This window comes from Rhipicephalus microplus, chromosome 1 (genome assembly GCF_043290135.1).
Source record: "Rhipicephalus microplus isolate Deutch F79 chromosome 1, USDA_Rmic, whole genome shotgun sequence".
NCBI lineage: Eukaryota > Metazoa > Arthropoda > Arachnida > Ixodida > Ixodidae > Rhipicephalus > Rhipicephalus microplus.
Window position 1 is genome coordinate 268,289,853 of NC_134700.1, and position 21,286 is coordinate 268,311,138.

At 44.3% G+C, this 21,286-nt stretch overlaps 1 protein-coding gene across 1 annotated transcript in view; it reads right to left on the bottom strand.

The window, feature by feature from the left end:
* LOC119164805 (uncharacterized) overlaps positions 1-21,286 on the bottom strand; it is a 127,154-nt gene that overhangs the window by 75,924 nt on the left and 29,944 nt on the right. The gene's annotated exons all lie outside the window — the stretch shown is intronic.

Here is a 21,286-nt window from a genome sequence, read left to right on the forward strand (position 1 = left end):
CTTACAAGACTTCAATTGACTCGTTTGGAGCGCAAACTCCACTGAAAAAGGAGTAAGATTCGGTGCCTTTTAGCTGAACAGAAACATTGTTTATAAAAAAAGGACTCGCCTTCAAACCTACTGGTCTTCCAAACACTGGCCTTCCAAATACTGGTTTTCAAAACATAACTATTAATCGACTATTGTGAAACCACAGAGAGTGTGTAAGTGTGAACTCCGTGTGTGAACTATTGGTCACTTCAGGTGTTCTTCAGGAATATTCCCTTATTTTCGTACCGAGTTGTAATAGATTAGCCGATGTCCCGAGATGGTGAAAATAAGAATGTTCGCAGACAAGTGTTTTGTGCTAATAGAAGCTGCCACTGCGAAGAAACAGCTGCGCTCGAATTCATTTCTGACTAATAATAATAATAATAATAATAATAATAATAATAATAATAATAATAATAATAATAATAATAATAATAATGATAATGATAATAATGATAATGATAATGATAATAATAATGATAATGATAATGATAATGATAATAATAATAATAATAATAATAATAATAATAATAATAATAATAATAATAATAATAATAATAATAATAATAATAATAATAATAATAATAATAATAATAATAATAATAATAGTAATAGTAATATTAGTAATAATAATAATAATAGTAATAATAACGCAACCAATTGGAAGCGAAGCTGAACACTAAAAAAGTGCACACACGTATATAACGAGAAATGAAAATATTTTCGTACACGCTTCGCAGAGAACTTTGCGAATATGAATACATTTGCCTGACGATAACGAACACACGCGCGTCAAGTTAAGCAGTCGTCAAGATAGGTACACCAGGATTGAGCAGGTCGTGCTTCCTTGCCAGTGAACTCTGTATACCTAGTATGCATGTATCATCTTTGACCTACCTTCCCAACAAGCAATGCATATGTGCTCCTGACGGTTCAACCCATCGTCATCTTCACATTTGTTGAGAACAATATTTGGAAGACTCGAACTTGTATGACATATACAAGTAGTAAAATCGTAAACGGCAGCCACATCACAGGATTTTCTGGTTAACACTTCGTTTGTTCTTCAGAGGAACAACCGTTTGGCCTGATCTATGTATCGAACATATGACGACCGCCATGCACGTGGTTACAGTGGTCTTCTCCTCACCCGAGTTTTGCAGGTTCCATCCTGGTCGTACTGGTCTCGTTTTGATGGTGGTGCAATGCTAGAGTCTCGTGTACTGTGCAATGCTAGTGCTCGTGAAAGAACAACAGGTGGTCGAAATTTCGGGAGCCCTCCACTATGGTGCGCCCCATGACCATATCGTCGTTTGGGAACGTGAAGCCATGATTAAATCATAGTTTCCTAAAATTAACTAGATGGGACTCTGTCGCTGCGATCGTTCAGTGACCATGGGAATGATGGGTAGTACACACATTTGCCTTGTCTTCGTACTTGCGGGCGGTGAATCGTACTTGCGGCTTCGTTTATTGCCGTGTTTCGGTTTTGTTTTGAGGGAAAGATTCCACCCTTTTGAACTTCGTGACCTGATTTAGAAAGATAAGTCTAAAAAAAAAAGAAGGTGGGAAGCGCAACCGCTGAACATTTGCTGATTATTTTCGTTTCGCGAGAAAACAGCTCAAAGCCACGCAAACACACACGGAGCCAAAAGCAGGCCGGAAGTACGAAGATTAGACAAATGTGTGTACTACTCATCATTCCCATGCTCGCTGAAGCGCCGTGCATTGCAGCTCCCACAGACACTAGTGCCAGAGTTCCCTCCAGTGTATATTAGGAAACTATGTGGATTAAACCACCGACGCACGTTTTGCCGTGTCAGTAACGCTATTTTGAGCCTGACCCTACGCCATTATCTACTCCTGTCTTTTGCGAATGATTGCACGTCGGAATGCAGCGTGATTTTGTATGTTAGTTTTGTAATAGTGATTCATTGAAAAGAATGTAGTCAGAATGCATAGCGTCTTTATTTCCTCATCTAGTCTTCACAGTCATCGTTGCCCCGCCGTGGTGGTCTAGTGGCCAAGGTACTCGGCTGCTGACCCGCAGGTAGGGGGATCGAATCCCAGCTGCAGCGGCTGCATTTCCGATGGAGGCGGAAAAGTTGTAGGCACGTGTGCTCAGATTTGGGTGCACGTTAAAGAACCCCAGGTGGTCGAAATTTCCGGAGCCCTCCACTACGGCGTCTCTCATAATCAAATGGTGGTTTTGGGACGTTAAACCCCACAAATCAATCAATCAATTCACAGTCATCGTCATTATATGAGCATAACCATCATCAGCATTGGAGAGGTAGCCCCCCCCCCCCAAAATAAATAAATAAGGGATTGCGTGCTCAAGTCTGACATATATTCAGCAGATAATGATTAGTCACATCTTTATAGCATATTGGCGTTTTATGGTTTCGGGGTAAAATAACACCACTTCTTTCAAACATCGGCCTGGGACTAACAGGACTAAGTATCTTTTTCTTTCGTTTGGGGCCACTACACCAGGACTACCTCTAGGCACGTTTTCTTGAACACAGAGAAATTTATCATTGAGACAAAAAAAAAAAAAACACTTTGCTAAATGCTAGTGGCTCCAAATATTTTATTATTGATCTGAGTGCCCAAATGGATGTGTTATTTTGGAAAATGATCTAGAAGTGTTAGCCTGCAGAAATTATTACAAAAGTATTGCCAATCCGATGCTGTTGGTATCCGCATTGTCCACAGGACAACTGAAAATTATCGCAATATAAGAGTTCGAAACCTCGGCAGTAGATTAATTGTGGTTTATTGTTCTGCACTTCTATCACACCGCGTACGGACAACACGCCAGTGCTCGCAAATCTTCTTGAGGTGATGGCGTTCGCCTGTGCGGATGAGTGGCTGCCCCCGCGATGATTATCGAAATCAGAGAGGAAAAAATAAACACCATAAAAAGACTCATTCTTTACGTTCACTCAGTATCTCCTTGCACTGCCCAGAAGAGAGTTTCGTTAATGGACACGTCCATGGTGGGCGATGTTGGCGCAGCAGAGAACAGGAAGTGAGGTGATGTCGGGTCACCCTTTTGGTACAATGGGTTCCTCTATACGGCACCGACGTTGGGCAACCTACGCGCTGTGCTTGTGTCGCAACGATTGGCCCGAAGGGATTAGATAGAAAACTGGAAGGATAAACAGGAATAGCAAGTACGCCGATTGAGCGAAGCGGCCAACATTGCATGAGAAGAGCCGTGCGTCGTGCCAGCGTGGGCGCTTAGACATAGCCCATGCATTTCCCCGAGAGGGGTTCCGCAGACGACGCTGATTGGCTACCCGTGATTTCTCTGTTTAGCCAACCCGTTTCTATTGTTTTTTGTTCTCTGTCTGCAAGATTCATCTGCCTCATCCGTTTGGTATTTCTCACTCATTACATTACGCTCCTCCGAACCGCTGTTAACCATTTCGGATGTCAATGTAACGTTGCGCACTTGCAACGGGGGCAGCGAAACTCGGCCCCGTATGACGATAGAAGAACGGAGCCTGCTCCGACGGAAGATTTTAGCGCCTATATTACATAAAACATTTTCCGGGGAAGACATAGGTTACTCGCTTTAGGTTGTGCCCTGCGCCTCCAACTTTTCAATCTTTGTGAGTTTTTTATTTTGTACGTCAATGGAAGAGCAGTAGCTATAATAAGCATTCACGAACTTCTCCTCCAAATCATACCGACGAAATTGATTGTCAGTCGATGCGTTTACGAAAGCACACCATCGTATATTGTTAACTAAACTTTTTTCATTTCATTTCATTTCATTTATTTACTCTCAATGCCGTAAGGCGTTACAGAGAGGAGGGGTACAATATTAAACAATCAAGAAAAAAGACAACAGCGGGGTGTTTACAAAAAGTGATTGCTGACAGTGGACCTGAAATGCGCAGCGTCGCTGATGGAGACGATGGAGGCTGGAAGGCGATTCCACTGCACGCTGGTCATTGGGACAAACGAGTTTAGGTAGAGGTTGGATTTCATATCATGGTAAGCTGGCTCACTGGTATACTTGGGGATTCAAAGTGACAGTAAACAGCGGATAAAGTTAACGCATGGACCCAAAACGAACAGACAGGGTGACTGCTGTTGAACCTGCCTAATATCTGCTTTCCGTCACCTACAGTAATATTGGCAGCGCGAACTAACGGGACATGTTAATAGGACACAAACAAGTTCATACTTCACTTCTGCAGCACTCAACCGAATCGATTCAAATTTCCCGCAGTATAGTGTTTAGAATGTACACGAGTGCTGTTGTTTCGATCATAGATTCTGGTTGTGCCGGTCGAACGTGGGCTCCAACTTACATGACAAGGCTAAATGGGATCGCCAACAGGCTACTGAATCGGCGTTATAATTGCCGAGTACTTGTCAGACATTCTGTCCTGCATGTCATACGCCCACTGGCATTACTCAATTCCACACATTTTGTCCCGGCAACTGAACGCAGACCACGTTTTCGAGTAACATAAAGCAAGCAGTTCCGCTGACTGGGTCGTCCGGTGAGTTATCACTCCCTTTGCGAAACTCCACGAAGTTCGTGCAAGACAGCATGGCAAGGAGGGTGCTCGGAGATGCCAAGCTACTTCGGCATCGGAGTTGCGGTGTTTGCTCTGTCGTCCGTCAGACCTGGTCGCTTGGGTGGTTCTCTTGAAAGGTGTCCTCCGTTGATGTAGGCGAAGCCACTACGCAGTGCGATGATAAAGAACTGGCGTGCGTGTACACGCGCGCGTAGCTGCGCACTTTGATATATGAACGCGGACTTTTGCGCGCGTCCTTAGCGAAGCAGGCCACCTTCCGGGCGTTCCCTTTGCGCGCCAGCTGCTGCCGTTGCCGGAGAGTCGTGAACTGGGTCGTGTTCTGGTCTGCTTCCCCCTTTAGCGCCTGGAACACGCAGCAAGGTCAAGTGGTCCCGCAGTGCTGCCGCCACTGACAGGACGACCCTGCTTACGTGTGGTGCAATGGCTGCTATCTGGGTGCTGTCTTCTCTAAAGTGCATCCCGTTCCTCGTCGTTGTGTGCGACCGCGTTTCGCAGGAAAAAAAATAAAATCGTCGTAGCGAGTATCACGAAGTTAGGACGATTACGAGGCCGAGTGTTTCAAGCCAGACAAATGGGGATCGGACAGGGAACACGTCATGCCAGCGCACTGCTGTTTGCGTGGTTCTTGGCGCAAAGAAAGTGCACAAAAGAGAGAGAGAGAGAGAGAACGGGGACATAAGCACAGATAATCCGCGGCTGAAGGTAACTTGCGTGCTTTTGGCGTCGATGGCGTGTGTAGGACAAATGGCGAGATTTCGGTAGAGCTCCTCTCTGCGCGTTACACTCGGGATAAAAGAAAACCGTCAGGCCTGCGCGGAACGCGCAGCACAGTCCCAGCGAAAGCTAAAAGAACGGCCTTTCAGAGCTTTTGTTAAACGCTCTTTGGGTAATTGCTACAAGCACACTTGAAGGGTACCCACTAAGCCATAAATAATCGTAAAGTTTGTGTAGTAAGGAGGCATTTACAGTGTCATCCTTCCTACTTCGGTATCGAAGTTGCTACATACTTGAAAAACATTTTGTGCATTTTTTTACGCTGTGGTTGACGAAGAGAAAAATACATGCCTTAAGCTTTCGTAGTGGGTTAGAGCATTCGATGACCCACTCGTTGCGTAATTCGCATTGTGTTACGCCTCGTTGTTTCTTTGCTGTTCTAAAATGCTTCATTACTCATAATACCGCGACTCCTCTTCCGACATCAAGCCTGCCTAAGACCAGTTTGCAACGGAGTTACGTTCATGCAGTGGCGTGGCTCACTGGTAGAATACTAGGCCGGGATTGAATCTGATTGTTTCCTTGGTGTTTCTCATTTACTTAGTTCTTTTTTCTTATTTCGCGCAGCTAGTAGTGGTTAAGTACATCGGCGGCGGCGGTCAACTACGACGCACGTGACCATTGTCGTGATCTAATAACAACTTTTGCTTTAAAAAGCGCAGTATTACTGCGAGGCTAAGACGCTTCAAAGTATAGGGGATGTTAGTAATTGTAGTGTAAATGTGAATAAAAAAAAGTGGACGAAAAGAGAACTCGCCGATGACAGGAAGGAAGCGAACCTGCGACCTTCGAACAAAGCGTCCGATGCTCTACCAACCGAGCCACAGCGGCAGTCACCTCACACTCGACTTTATGGGGCATGTATGAGAATTTAAACATGGGCGTGTCAGTAAGCACCGCTAGTATCCATGACGGCGAGTGTGAAACACCCTATCTCGACATGTTGGTGTCACTTTGCACGTTATATTATAATCAACTTGCAGATGACCAATAATCTCTCGCATGCCCCGTCGCGGTGGAGTAGAGGCTAAGGTACTCGTCTAGACCAGCAGGTCGTGGTATTGAATCCCGGCTGCGGCGGCTGCATTTTCGATGGAGGCGAAAGTGCTGTAGGCCCATGTGCTCATATTTGGGTGCACGTTATAGAACCCCAGGTGGTCCAAATTTCAGGAGCCCTCCATTAAGGCATCTCTCTCTCTCTCTCACATCATCATCATCATCATCATCATCATCATCATCATCATCATCATCATCATCATCATCATCATCATCATCATCATCATCATCATCATCGTCAATAATCCCTCGCATACTACCTGAAGGCATCAGGTCTACCTAAACGAGACCCTCGCTATCAAAGAAGGAAAAAATGAAAACTTAAAGGATCGTTCTTTTTTTGTTTTTGCTAGATTAATGCGAAGCGAACTAAGATACAATGATGCCGAAAAATCTATAAGGGATGTTCTTTTTGTAGTAACTGTAATGTAAATGTGAAGAAAGAAAAGTGGACGAAAAGATAATTTGCCACGAGCAGAAATCGAACCAGCTCTCATTAAGTTCTCGTTATATTAAAAAAAAACAGACATGTGACGTCTCTTCGAGGATAATTATACTATCTTTAGAGAGTCGCAGGACTTAAGGAAGAGTTAACGTATCTTTTTTAAAGAGAGCGACATAGGTGGAACGTCAGTACTCGCCGGAAACAGGGTCACGTAATATAATACTTGACTGGGCAGCAGCTAGGTAGCAAAGCGCATGCTAATATCTGCTTAACATCTCGGGCTTCCTCTTCACTTTCTCTCTCTCTCTTTCTCTCAAAGTGTAGGGTTATGTTCACGCTCTTATTGTGTCACCTGTCTAGGACTCAGACGAAGTGGGAGAAAGTCGGAGTTGTCGTTTCGTTCTGCCCCGGTCTGAAGGAAACAACTTAGTTTCACCAAATAAAATAAAATTAAATGAACAACCAAGAAATGCAGCCAGAAACAGAAACACAGGCTATTTCCATGTTTCGAAAGCCCTTTTCATGGAAGTGCCACAATCGTACTTCACAAAACGAGACCTCGAAATCCGTTTAATTCCAGCTCGGCGAGAGGCGAATCTCCGCGTCGTACGTTTCTGTGACACAGAGAAGCAACTCGCTCGGCGAAAGCCTCAGCGTCTTCTCAACTTTCGCGGAAGAGCGCGGACACATTGGTCACACACGTTCTTGTACACAAGGGCTGCGAGTTGTCAGAAAAAGAAACACGTGGAGCCCCTCCTTCTCCTCCCCACTCTTTTTTTTTTATTTTCTGTCACCCGAGCCTGGTGGGTGGTCCTGGCCAGAGAGTTCCTGGAATAAAGAGTCCCCATTTTGTTTTTCAATAAATTCTCTTTCTCCCTGTCTCTCACTTAAGTTTCTGGTTTTGCAGCTTGGTATTTATATAGCGTGAGAGCCTCTCAGCTATCTTGGGCATGTCTTAGTCCCATATCTGTCCCACAAACTTCACTTCTTTTTCACTTTCGCTAATCCTTCACGCCGTAAGCTTCAGAAACTTCATTCAGAAGCGCTCTGCGTGACTCAAAGGATAAGCTGGCATGTTCCGCTGCGATAGCATTGACAGAGAGCATCGTGATCACTGCCTCTTAATAAAGCGAGAAATAATGAAGCCAGAAACTATGTTTGAAGTGAAGAGAATTCAAAGAAGAGAAAGAAGAGTGTGCGTAAATGAAGAAAACGCCACATGCAGGCTTTGTAGTAAACTGCTGCAAAAAGGATCTAAAAAGATAACGTGGCTACGAAGAATGTGGGGCTTGTGTGGCGATGGCGGAGAAACACGTAGATACTGCGAATGAACTGGCCTCGAATAAAAGCGGTATATTGCACGCAGCCCCAGGACTTTGGGATGTGTATGAATGTTCCATTGTTAGCAATGACACCACCAGGCAGTCGCTTTTGGCAGCGTTTCAGCAGAGAAACGGCGTATCACTGCTCAAAATGTAATAAAGAAAGAAAAGAACAAAGAGAGAGGGAGATATCAAAAAGTAAAGAGAGAGGTAATAGAGAGCCATGCCAAGGGTGCTACTTTTGTGGAAAACTCCGTCCTCACGCGAGAGGTGTCAAATAACTTCAAGCAGCGTTATTCTTTTTTTTTTTTATAGATTCACGGTGGAGGCCCCACCGTCGTATATCACGGCTCATTTTTCATGTTTGTTAGACGCGCCGTCGGACTCGGAAACCGAAGCCCACCAGAAAAGTCGAGGATGCGATTCGCCTTTTCGCATTGAAGAGGGAGACACGATATGCATGGAATCCAGTGGGAGGAAGAAACCTGTCGACATACCCGCCACGGTGGCACAGTGGTTAAGGTCATGGGATTGAATCCCGGTAGAAAATGCTTGAGGCTTGTGTACTTCGGCCGAAATGCCGGTTAAAGAATCCCAGATGATCTAAATTTCCGGAGCTCTCCACGCATAACGGCGTCTCTCATAATCATATCCTCGTTCTGGGACGTTAAACCTCAGAAATTACAATTATTACACCTGTTCGCACGGACACAACACATCTGTAACAAAAGAAAAATTAAACAAACGTGCAGGTACGCCAGTAGTTAAACGCCAGTGGTTACGTAGTTACGCCAGAAACTACGCCAGTAGTTACGTAGTTAAACGCCAGTACGTAAACGCCAGTAGTTACGTAAACGCCAGTAGTTACGTAGTTAAACGTGCAGGTACGCCAGTGAGGGCCATAAAACTGCACTACGCAACAACTAAAAACATAAAAGAACTTGATTGCTCTCAGTTTGTGTGTGCGCTAGAGTTGTTTGTGTTAGTGGAGATGCCATGGCGTTAAATTTGGCCTTACTCGCGACTAATTGAGAAATAAGAACACGCTACAGCAACTGTTACAGGCACTACTATTTAGAACCGATGCAAACAATAGCTAGTGCGCAAAGGAGGGCTACAAAGGAGGCTGCGCTTCGGTGGATCGGAACGCGCAAGATGCAAGTCATGCTGCAAATGGCCTGGACACTGTGTGTTTGCGTGCATGTAATAGAGAGAGAGAGAGAGAGAGAGAGAGAGAGAGAGAGAGAGAGAGAGAGAGAGAGAGAGAGAGAGAGAGAGAGAGGATGGCAAGAACTGGAGCAAGAAAAGAAACAAAGCAGTGCGAAACTGTTGTTTCATGCCATGACGCTGCCGGAGATGTGGCAGCACGCAAACCACGTGCCGCTCGTCTCATTTGAATGCGTTTCGTCAGTCGACGTTGCTTTGTCCTTCTGCGGAGATCTACGCGGTCTGCTTTTAACCCCTCCGAGCTCGTCCAATATAACGAATTTCACTTGTCCACGTGCGTCACGAGACCTGACTGGAATCCACAAACGGCGGACCATACAACTTATTTCGTTAGATCTTGCCCTTTTCGGTGGTGCCGCTATCTGTGTCTTATTCCTTCTTCGAATAATGGCGGCTAGAAGTACCAACAACGCTATCATATTCTGTTATTAGAAACGTAGAACAGTAAACAGACCGAACATCCGAACTTAACTTTCAGTTCCCATGCAAGTGCATCCTTAGAGCTTCGGGTTATTTAGGTTCACACGTGTGGTTCACACGGAGAAACATCGTACGCTGCAGTGCCATAAATTGCATCACCTCAAGTCCTCTCTCTTGCTTCCGATACCGTTAACGGACAAGTGTGTGACAACGCTATATCGAAAGTTCAGAACGTCAGCTTTGCCTATACGTACACTGTACATGATCAGCAAGGTTAAAAAAAAGAACAGTCATGGTGGCCATATTTGAGTGGGAGCAGGGGAAAATAAAACAAAAGAAACTCCCCAAGAAAGTTCCAGGTAATGTAGAAATCATCTCAGTGCTTCTATTGACGATAATTTAATACTAACTAATGGGAGTTTAAGTCTTAAAACCAACATATGGTTATTAGGGACGCTGTAGTGGAAGGCAGCGGAATGATCGACCATCCGGTGTTCTTTAACGTGCACTGACATCGCACAGTGTAGCAGCCTTTAGAATTTCGCTTTCGTCGAAGTGCGGCAGCCTCGGCCGGAATCGAACCCGCGACCTTTGGGTTAACAGCCAAGCACCATAAGTACTATACCAAGATGGCGGTGGACGAGCTCTTAAGGCTAACCTTCTCGTTACGTAGTACCGCAAGGAATTTTCTCAATGAAGTTTCACCATTCACACTTCTTCCAATGGAACACTGATGAATGAACGTAGTTTATAGTCCACCATTTGTAATTTTGTGCATTAAATGTTTCAAGCAGTATAATAGGAATAATTACTATCTTCTTATTGGTAGTTATACCTGGACACAAGGGAAGTAGCATAGGGGAAACATGATAGAGCCTCAGGAATCAAGTTACTTTACTCGTTGGATGACAGACATTTTAGCTTATACATTGCAGCAATGCTTGCGTCAAACATAGCTGCATGCGCATTCTTCATGCCCTTTGATAATCTTTGGCATACATATACTTGCCGTGAATTCCTAGAAAAAAGAAGTGGCTTTAAGTAATAAAAAAAAGCATGAAAGGGTGAATCTACGATCAGAAGCAGCCTATACCACAGCTCGCTTGTTCTGCTGTAGATGACGCTTACCGTGAGTGTACATAAAATATTGCGTGCCAAAGGTGCTGCCCGACCGGAACCGGTTGCTTCTGCGAAGGAGTTGATGACCTTGCTGGGGGGCATGCACATACACTGCAGTCAACTGTGGCCTATTATCATACGACGCGGTAGAATGTTGGCAAAACACACGAGTTCCACAAAACGAAAGCACAAATTCTGAATTCCTACGCTGCCTTGTTAGAAATTTCTACCGAAGAAAGTGCACTGCTGAGCACAAAAAAAAAAAAGTTTGTGGCCGTTAAATGCCGCATTGCTTTAAGGTGCACTGCGGAGAGGCACATATGCGTGAAATACGCTTGCAGGGATTCTCAATTAGCTCGTGCCAAGCAGTGTTGTATAAGTTGGCAAAGTAAAACAAGTACAGTGGTAGTGGCTCTGGTGGTCGTAGGCGTGCGCAGGTTTCCCCGTCAGAGGGAAGGGCGAGGGTTCTTCTGGCACCCCTCCCCTATTATATAAATGTATGGCGCTAACTTTGCGCCCCCCCCCCCCCCCTGCCGATTAGCAGCGCTCCCTCCCTATTATGTGTCGGACATTTTTCGCCCCCCCCCCCCATCTCAAGTGACTAGGGGGCACCCCTCCCCACTCCCCTTGTGCACACGAACTGCCATAGGCGGGTTCAGCCTGGCCGGCGCCTCGCCTGGCGGTCCTGGCTGGCAATTGTTTCAATTGAATGACTCATTCCTGTGGTATGCCTCTTCATACATCACGTGATCATGTATCTCGTGAAAAGGTATAGTAGACACTTCGTCATGACTCATCCGCCCACCTACAAGAAACACCATGTCCTCACAGCATCCGCGCAACAGCCCTCTTTTCTCCGCACTATTCATCAGTCTCGGCATTTATGAGCAATAAAGTTTACACGTACAAATGTAGTCGTGTATATACCAAGTTCATTGCACTCACTGCACAATGAGAAGAACCGTCCATTACTTTAAATAACCGTGCAGATGCGCAGGTCGATCGTGTTCTTACTTTATGCAACAGGGCTGACTCGGCACGACTAATTTTTTTTATGCCATAGCGCTGATGGAGGCGAACGCCATAAAGAGCGAAGCATCAAGTCAAATTGCATATTTCGATATTAGTTGCCGATTCATCGCTGCAGTGACTGTCTGCTGTCTCGAAAGTGCTTATTTTATAAAGAATCTGTTCCTCTGTGGCCGCTGACGCCAAACCAGTGCGTTAAACTATCCACTGTAACGTTATCTTGATGCCTTTTCGGGTTGCGTCTTTCAGTGGTGCCAGTGACTGGTGGCAAACCTTGTCTTTGAGAGTCTCTCTAGAAAGTTATTGTAATGCTAACTTGAAGTCTGTGAGAACTAGTTTGTCGGGTCCATTTTTCAGCTTACGAAAAGCAGCAGGAGTAACTGGGCTCTCGGAAACTGTCGCAGAGAATGTAAATTGTCCAAGAAATCAGACCATGTAGCTTTAATAGGTGGTATGAAATACGACCGCAGCACTGCTGTTGCAGTTGACAGTGATAGAACCGTACATGTGTACGCGAAGATAATCGCCTGACAAGAATAGTGTAACATTACTCTTGCATTCCCCGGTGTAACGCACACGTAACATCACGTGACATTCCGTCACATGACCAAAATCACGCTACATCGAGTAATACCTAGTAACATGCCCTGTTGTGAGCCATGTATACAAGACGCGTGTGTTTGTAAAGCATGAAAGCTACTTTCACTGCATTTCCAAGCAGAACAAGTTCAGAGGCGTGGCCGTGTAGAGTGTGGAGGCCTTGGGCTATAACATCTGTTTATCAAGCAGTTAGTAAATAGGTTTTTTTTTTCCCGTGAGACAAGATACCCTTTCCTGCTAACAACGTGTGAAACAAGACTAAGTAGACTGTTGCCTGAGTTTGTTGTGAGCACTCATGTTACCCCAGGGGCTGTGCAAGGCTACACGAAGGAAGTTGTAGCCAGCGTGAGGTTTTTGTGTCTTCGTTTTTCGAATGACTATCTGTGATCTGTTGGAAAGAAAAAAAAACTGTACAAACATTTATGTGACACTGTGCTTCCCGTCCCACTGTACAAAGCACTATATACAGCACGCAAGGGTCAGAATGTACTTAAGCGAGTTTTTAAAAAAATGCCGGCAGCTCCAAATGCAAAAACGCTGTTTTTTTATATTGCACACTGTGGAACAGTTCTTGTTAAAAATTTCCTAGAGGAGTGCGGGTTTCATATGCCATGGGGATCTCACTTTCTCATCTGTAAAAAAACCGGAAAACTATTGGCCACGTTTTCTTGCACTGTTGGGAAGGGATATACTTTTGGAATGTATTACGAAAACAGTTTATGTTAGACCCTCATGGAGTCAGGTATTTGGCAATAGGGAATGATGATGGATTACCTTTTGATTTTATTATGATGACTGCCTTGCACAGAATATGGCACTCTCGAATGGCTGGATTTCACTGTGACCCTAACAGAGGGCCAGCAAGGGAGTATTTTAAATAAAGTTTCTTAAGGTTTCTCGAGGTAGTAAAAAGAAGTGAGTGTGTTCCTTTATGGTTAGAAGGGGTAGAAGCCCTACTGACCATGACGGAATTTTAGGACGTGATGCGTTACAGTAATTCTTGACAGCCGTAGTTATTTCTTTGTTATGTTTGTTGTGTATTGTAATATATTTATCTTATCACCACGTGTGTGAAGTTTAACCAGAAATAAAAACATTTATGATAAAAAAAGGTGTGGTCGTGTAGTGGAACACTCGCTTGCCACCCAAACGACCCGGGCCACCCAAATGACCCGGGTTCGATCCCCAATCGGACCTTCTCGGTCCCCACTTTGCTCCAGGCGCTTTTATCATTTATTTAGTTTATTTGAATCGTTCTCAATTTTTCGGTCACAGACAAAATGATCATTTTTCGCTCACAAGCAACGACGCCGACGCCGACACCAACGCCGACACCGGAATTTCTGCGAAACGAGCTTTTTAACGTTATTGCGTTAAATGAGAGAGCTGGGCTAGTTGGTGGGTGTTCGTATTGAAAAAAAAAAAGCGAAAAGACGATCCACAAAGAAGACTTGACGAGACAGCGCTCGTAATGTCTCAAGTCTTTCCTTAGTGCGTAGTTTTTGCACTGTTCCAGTATGAATTGTCCCAATTTTACGTTTATCGATTTAGTGCAGAAAAAGAAAAACTTCATAATAGCGCAAAAAATATCGAAGTCATGAATTGAAGAGAGAGAATTAGAAGGCGGAGGAAGAGAAGGAATGAAGGGCTGAGAGGTCAAACACATCTGAGCCTGGCAGGCCACCCTGCACCGGAGAAGGGGGAGGGGGAAGGGAAGTTATATGTAAAACCGAAATGTGCATCGTTCTACACAAACCCAAAGCTCGTACGATCGTGAATAGGTGGATTCACGAGTCGAATCCAGTCATTAAAACATCCTATACAGCGTCAAACATGTGAGACAGGGATCAAAAGACATATTTGATCAAACCTGATATCGACCACGCTGCCACGCACTCATCACAAGTTCAGTATGTGAAGTAAAATGATCTGGTTTTAGTGAAAACTAGGCCTCCTCGGTTCAGTCGGAGCACACGGCTGTCGACAGTTGGTTCGCAGTGAATAACAGTTCGTCGGAGGGGAGTGTACATGCGAACCTGAAAAGGTGCACCCGTCTTTGATTTGCAGGGTTTCATGTTGCTTGACGAGCCGATGTGTAAGGTTAACGAGTTCTGTTAGGGTACACGTGCTAAACCTAGGCCTCGTGGTAGAGCGTGGAGCGAGTTGCGTCAATGACCGCTACAGGAAGTCATCGAGTTAACAGAGCACACGACAAAGCAGAGTTAATGATGGTGTCTGCGATGCCGCGAGATCACGCTCCCTTGGCCGCAGCCGGAACTTCTCGTGGCGCTGCAAGGGAGAGGGTTGTTCAGTCTCGAATGGTACGGCGCCAAGTCCAAAGCTACGCAGTGTAATGCGAGTGTGGCGCCTCTGAAACGTGAGTCGAAGCAAAGAAAAGCGAGGGCGGAAAGTTTGCCCAGCGCCGGGTTACAAGAGCGCCTGAGAGAGTCCTTGTGAAACAATAGGTCCTTTGCGACGCTTAACAAGTCGCTGCTTCTCTGCTGATCTCCTTCAGCCACGTCTTTTGTTTCTGGTGCACCATCTCTGGAGACGAGAGCAGACAGGCGAAATGCGAAGCCGAAAGGAGTACGCTTCCGATAAGCCGTCGGCCAATTCGCACGGTTGCGTTTAGGGCGTGGTCCGTGGTACGGCTTCGCATCAATGGCCTGTGGGAGGAACCCACCTTAGACTATCTCGAGCGGCCAATGCATTGTACTAGGTAGCTTCCCGGCAGTACAATCATATCTATCACATCTTATATTTGCGAGCGACATTGAACACAAAATCTATGAGCATGGACGACACTGTATATTTACGGTAGCAGAAACAATAGGAAACACGCCAGGTACCGTCACCGCGTAGAGAGCGGACGGGTATCATTCATTTAATTTATATAGTTGCTTTACAGGGTCACTTACTGTGGCATTGCTGAAGAAGTTTCGGACAAGTTGTGAATGATATTCCCTCAGTTTAGACTGACGGCTGAGGAACGAACTGGTCACAAAATACAGCGATGCAGTACTCCGCGAACAATGCGCAATAGCGAATAGAAAACACAATTTAATAGTCATACCAGAGTGGTATGAGAGGCCCGGACAAAGTAATGTAACGCCCGCGTGTCCATAAGCAAGATACTACTTCGAAGACCTAACTTTCATTCAATTCAATTTTTTTATTCCTTAGTTCGACTTGTATATTACAAAGAGGTTATGAAAAGTGTCTCACAGTTGAAAACTGAAACGGGACAGTCTCGTTTATAAGCTTCAAATGAACACAACAACGAAAACTTAGACGTCGTTTGAATTGTTCGTTTGAATGTGTAACAGCGTCGCACTCGATTCAGATATGAAGGTGGATGCTTTATGGAAGGATCACGAAAAATGCTAGCATCTGGACCGAAGGAAAAAAAGCAGTACACTCGCGAAATGCTATTTCAGCTGCTGTTCTCGGAGTATTTTTCAGTAAGTTTCAGGAATTCAATGCATTGCAAGGTTTATTAAAAAAAAGCACCACACACACAGTGCATCTACAGCTCTCTCTTTTTTACTCCCCTATTCCATTCTAGTAGAAATATCAGCCGTCATGCAGACACTGCGGAATCAGGGCGTAGATGAAGTATATATAAACATTCTGGAAATAATCTACAGGGGATCAACTGCTACCATAGTGCTTCATAAAGAAAGCAACAGAATACCAATCAAGAAGGGTGTAAGGCAGGAGGACACAATCTCCCCAATTCTATTTACCGCATGCTTACAGGAGGTTTTCAGAAGCCTAGAATGGGAACAGTTAGGGATAAGAGTTAATGGAGAATACCTTAGTAACCTGCGCTTCGCCGATGACATTGCATTGCTGAGTAACCCAGGGGACGAATTGCAACTCATGATTACGGAGTTAGACAAGGAGAGCAGAAAGGTGGGTCTTAAAATTAATCTGCAGAAAACGAAAGTAATGTACAACAACCTCGGAAAGGAGCAGCGCTTTGAGATAGGTAATAGTGCACTTGAAGTTGTAAAAGACTATGTCTACTTAGGGCAGGTAATAACCGCTGAGCCTAAGCATGAGATTGAAGTAACTATATAGAAGAATAAGAATGAGGTGGAGCACATTCGGCAAGCACTCTCAAATTATGACAGGTAGATTGCCACTATCCCTCAAGAGGAAGGTATATAACAGCTGTATCTTGCCGGTACTTAGCTACGGAGCAGAAACCTGGTGACTTACAAAGAGGGTTCAGCTTAAATTGAGGACGACGCAGAGAGCAATGGAAAGAAAAATGGTAGGTGTAACCTTAAGAGACAAGAAGAGAGCAGAGTGGATTAGGGGACAAACGGGGGTTAAGGATATCATAGTTGAAATAAAGAAGAGGAAATGGACATGGGCCGGGCATGTAGCGCGTAGACAGGATAACCGCTGGTCATTAAGGGTAACTAACTGGATTCCCAGAGAAGGGAAGCGGGTTAGGGGGAGACAGAAGGTTAGGTGGGCAGACGAGATTAAGAAGTTTGCGGGTATAAATTGGCAGCAGCAAGCACAGGACCGGGTTAACTGGCGGAACATGGGAGAGGCCTTTGTCCTGCAGTGAACGTAGTAAGGCTGATGATGATGATGATGATGATGATGATGATGATGATTCCATTCTAGGGTAGCGAACTGGACGTTGTCCAGTTAACCTCCCTACAATTTTTATATTTCTTCTCATTCTCTGTAGATATCTGGGTCAGTTGATATAGATCCGGGGTATTAGGCAGCGGGAATTTACTTAAATTAAGGCTTTCACCTTCGAAGTAAAGTACATTCGTTAGCCAGCAGCCTTAGTGAAAACGTTCCTTTCGCTACAGGGAGAAGTGGCGGAGCATTCAGCAGTGACCTGAATTGGTATTGACGATATTTAACAAGCAGGAGGCTTTTGGATTTACTATTATGACACCCGCATTATGTAGGACAGGGAAAAGAATGTAGGAATAGGCACACACGTGACAAGTGCAAAGCACGTGTGTGCTGCGTAATTTCCGCTTCCGCGTATGCGTGTGTTCGGGTTTCTTTTCTTAAGGCTTGCGTCGCGATGCCGCACAAACTAAGCTCTCTCTTTACTCTGCTGGCTACAGTATAGATATGCAAAGGCGCTACTGGTTGAGACGTGATCAGGGTATCTGCGCACTTACAGCGAAACGTGCGAGCTGCTTCGTTTCAGGGCGTGTGTGTGTCTTCCGCTATAATTAACGCACTGTCGCCCCATGTATTACAAATAAAAATGAAGTTTCAAGCAATTTCTTGATTATTCATTACAAATTTATTAGATTTACGTATTCACCATGACCATAGGTGACGCTGTGTGTGTAGTTCGCGCAAACTTTGACCAGATGAATCAAACCTGCCAACCCGATGTCAAGATTTCTCTATTATAGATATTTAAATGAGCTTCAGCTCGACATGCTAAACATACAGAAGAACAATATTAAGTATCCATCTTACTTTATTTAGGGCAAGCCAATGAGTAGGGCAGCCATGTTCTCACAACGCACTTGTAAACGAAGAGCTCCTTCTAGCCGCTGGCGCAGGTCGCGGGATCGAATCCTGGCGGGGGCTGCCACGTTTTCAATGGAGGCGAAAATGTTAGAGGCCAGCGCACTGAGATTTAGGAGCACGTTAAAAAACCCCAGGTGGTTGAAATTTCTAGAAACCTGAAACCAACCATTACCTCTTTTCCTATCTTGACAGTGCGGTGTTCATTAAGGAGCGAAACAATCATCTTATAGCCCGCAGCATAAACGTCTGAAAAGGCAAAGTGCACTTGACAATCAAAGTTGACATCTCTCTGTTGCTGACTCCTCAACAAGTTGTTTTTGACTCCTCAACAACAGTGCCCGAAGGTGCGCCAGATCAGCAGGTGCAGATTTTCGCATTCGTGACGTAATTACCAGCTACTCCGTAAAGATGCACTATACGGAGTCGAACGAAACGCTTCCTGGTGCGGAAAGATGTTGCGCTTCCAATCATTTCCATTTCACAGTCTGTGCACCTAAAAATGAAACAAGCTGTAAGCTAACCAATCAGCGTCATCCTGCTTTTTTTTTCTCTTTCTTCATGATTCTTAGTTACGCGTGCGTTGTCCTGATAGTCACTGGAGTAGTGGACGACCGTGAGATGAAGTATTGATTTTGATCAATACGGTAAAACTATTTGAGTAAAACGTCCTTTTATGGTTTCGGGAAAATAACGTGTTTGCAATCACACTCACGTCGGCACAGACTTGTCATATATATATATATATATATATATATATATATATATATATATATATATATATATATATATATATATATATATATATATATATATATATATATTATAGCGCTTAAGCTAACTTCGCGCCGCTGTTTGGTGACCAAGCGTTAACAAAGAGCAGGCGAGATTCGCTGAATGTAATGACCTCACGTGGGACCTATTATTTCGATGTACGACCGTGCTGAGGCGTGTTAAAATCCGTTCAGCGTGCTCTATTTAACGGGAGGACTCTTTACGCGAACGTTCACCCGGGATCCTTGAAAAGGCCGAGCTTCAGAAAGCGACGCGACGAGATTCTCGACACTGCCGCCTTATTTGGCAACGCGTCGTATTTTGTGACGCATATTGAGCAACACCGCTGCTCGAATAGAACATGTGACAGCAATAAGTGACACTTTTATTATTCGAAAATGCGAATGAAATTTACGACACGTTTTACCGGGCACCGCAAACTAGACGCCAGAATAGTGAATAACGCGCAGCCATAGTCGTTTTTTAATGCAGGAAGAAAAGAAAAAAAAAGCTTATTCTTGCAAGTCAAGAGAGAAAATGAAAAAGATTTAAACGCCTTCTGTGTTGCAATCATAATATTAATAGTCCCTGCATATACGATATGAAATCGAATGCTAGATTCAAAAGCTTCATTTTCGCCAGATGCAAAAGCAAACAGTAATAATTTATCCTCGTGCCTTTGCACACATAACGTCAACGCAGCTCTCTGCTGCAATTCCGTTCTACAAGCACGGATACTTTATCGTTCGAATTACGTTATCAAGACTGACGTCAAAAGCACGTAATTTACTTACTTATTTTGCCACTTTAAGAAGGAAATATCACTGCAGCTATTTCTGTCATAGCCTAGCGGATGAAATAATCTTTTTTTTTTGTAAGTTGCCCAAAGCTGTCGATTTCACATTCACACATTAGGTTTATACCGGCATGCAACGGTGACACCAACGCGAACATCTATATTAGGCTGACACAAATCCGAACCGAGGAGCTGTTTTGAATTAGGCGAAGCGAAACCTAAGACGTAGGTGTAAGGTGTAAGGTTTCTCTCAGACTCAAATCATCATTGTAAAAAAAAAAGCGCCCCCAAAAAATCTTATCACTAGGCAAACTTAACGTTCCCACAGACACGTATTCAAAGAGCTAAGAAAGGTGCCATAATGTTTTTTTTTCAAATGTGAAGTGTTTGTATAGAACGTGTTAATTTTTCATTTAGGTTCTTTGCAGACGCGGCATATATGTCTTACGGGAAAGTAAAATCGTCCTAATAAAATTGAAGAGAAAGAAAAAAAATTCTGTGCAGCTTGATGCTCGATTGGAAGGCTAAAAAGAAATGAAGAAAGAAATAAAGAAATAAATAAAAAATAAAGAAGAAAAAAGGAAAGAATGAAAATAAAGAGAAAAAATACAGAGAAGGAGGAATACAGGATAGAGTGATAGTGACGGAACATATCATACAAATTAAAACGAGGCTGGAAAGTGAAATGATATGAATACCGGCTTCGCAGACAATCGTCGCTCGGAGCATAACAAGCGCCCTCATTCGGTCAGAGCCATTCTGTTCAGCTATCGCTCTGCGAGGAGAAATAGATAGGTTTCCTTGCGAGGCACTTAAGAATGCAAAGCGCGTCCTGATGCGGCGCGTTTATCTCTATTCCGCCGCGAAGAGAGAGAAAAGCGACGGCTGGGATTACCTGCTGCCTCGACACAGTCGCTGCACTCGTTGTAGACGTAGGCAGGGATGCTACTTTGAAAACCTGTTGTGAGATGGTCGTGCCCACTAACGAATTCTGCCCGGGTGCAGCTCCTCATGGTGCGTCTAGATATTGTCAGTGCCCATTAAAAAAAAGGAAAAAAAAACGCAAGCGAGGATATACCCCACGGCACGGGGATTTCGGAACATATTGTAGGCGTTTGCGGGAGAAGGGATTAGAAATACCAATGAAGTTACAAAAGCATTTTTTTTAAAGAGGTGGGATAACCGCTGCTGATTTGGAGGAATGCCCGTACCCGTCGTTAAAGAAAGACCACATTTGCAAAGCTTTTTCTTTCTTACTCTACATGCATTTCCCCATCAGTGAACCGACGTCACTAACTATATGTCCCGCACTGTGATTGGATCGAACGGTCTTTCAAAATACTTTCAGCACTGGACATCTTTCTGAATGCGGTCTTGAAACTGCTTTCCTCTACTGTATTGCCACCACCGTCCTTCCGCTTACTACAAAATTCAAACAAGGTCACCTATCGTCACTTTTGAAAATGGAGCATTCCACTTTGTGCCCCTAATAAGTGCATACATGTTAGCGAACAATATCTGCGCAGCGCATAATGTAGAATATGTAATGTGTGATGTAATCTGATGTCTAGAAATTTAATATATAACGCGTCATGTAGAAGCGTAC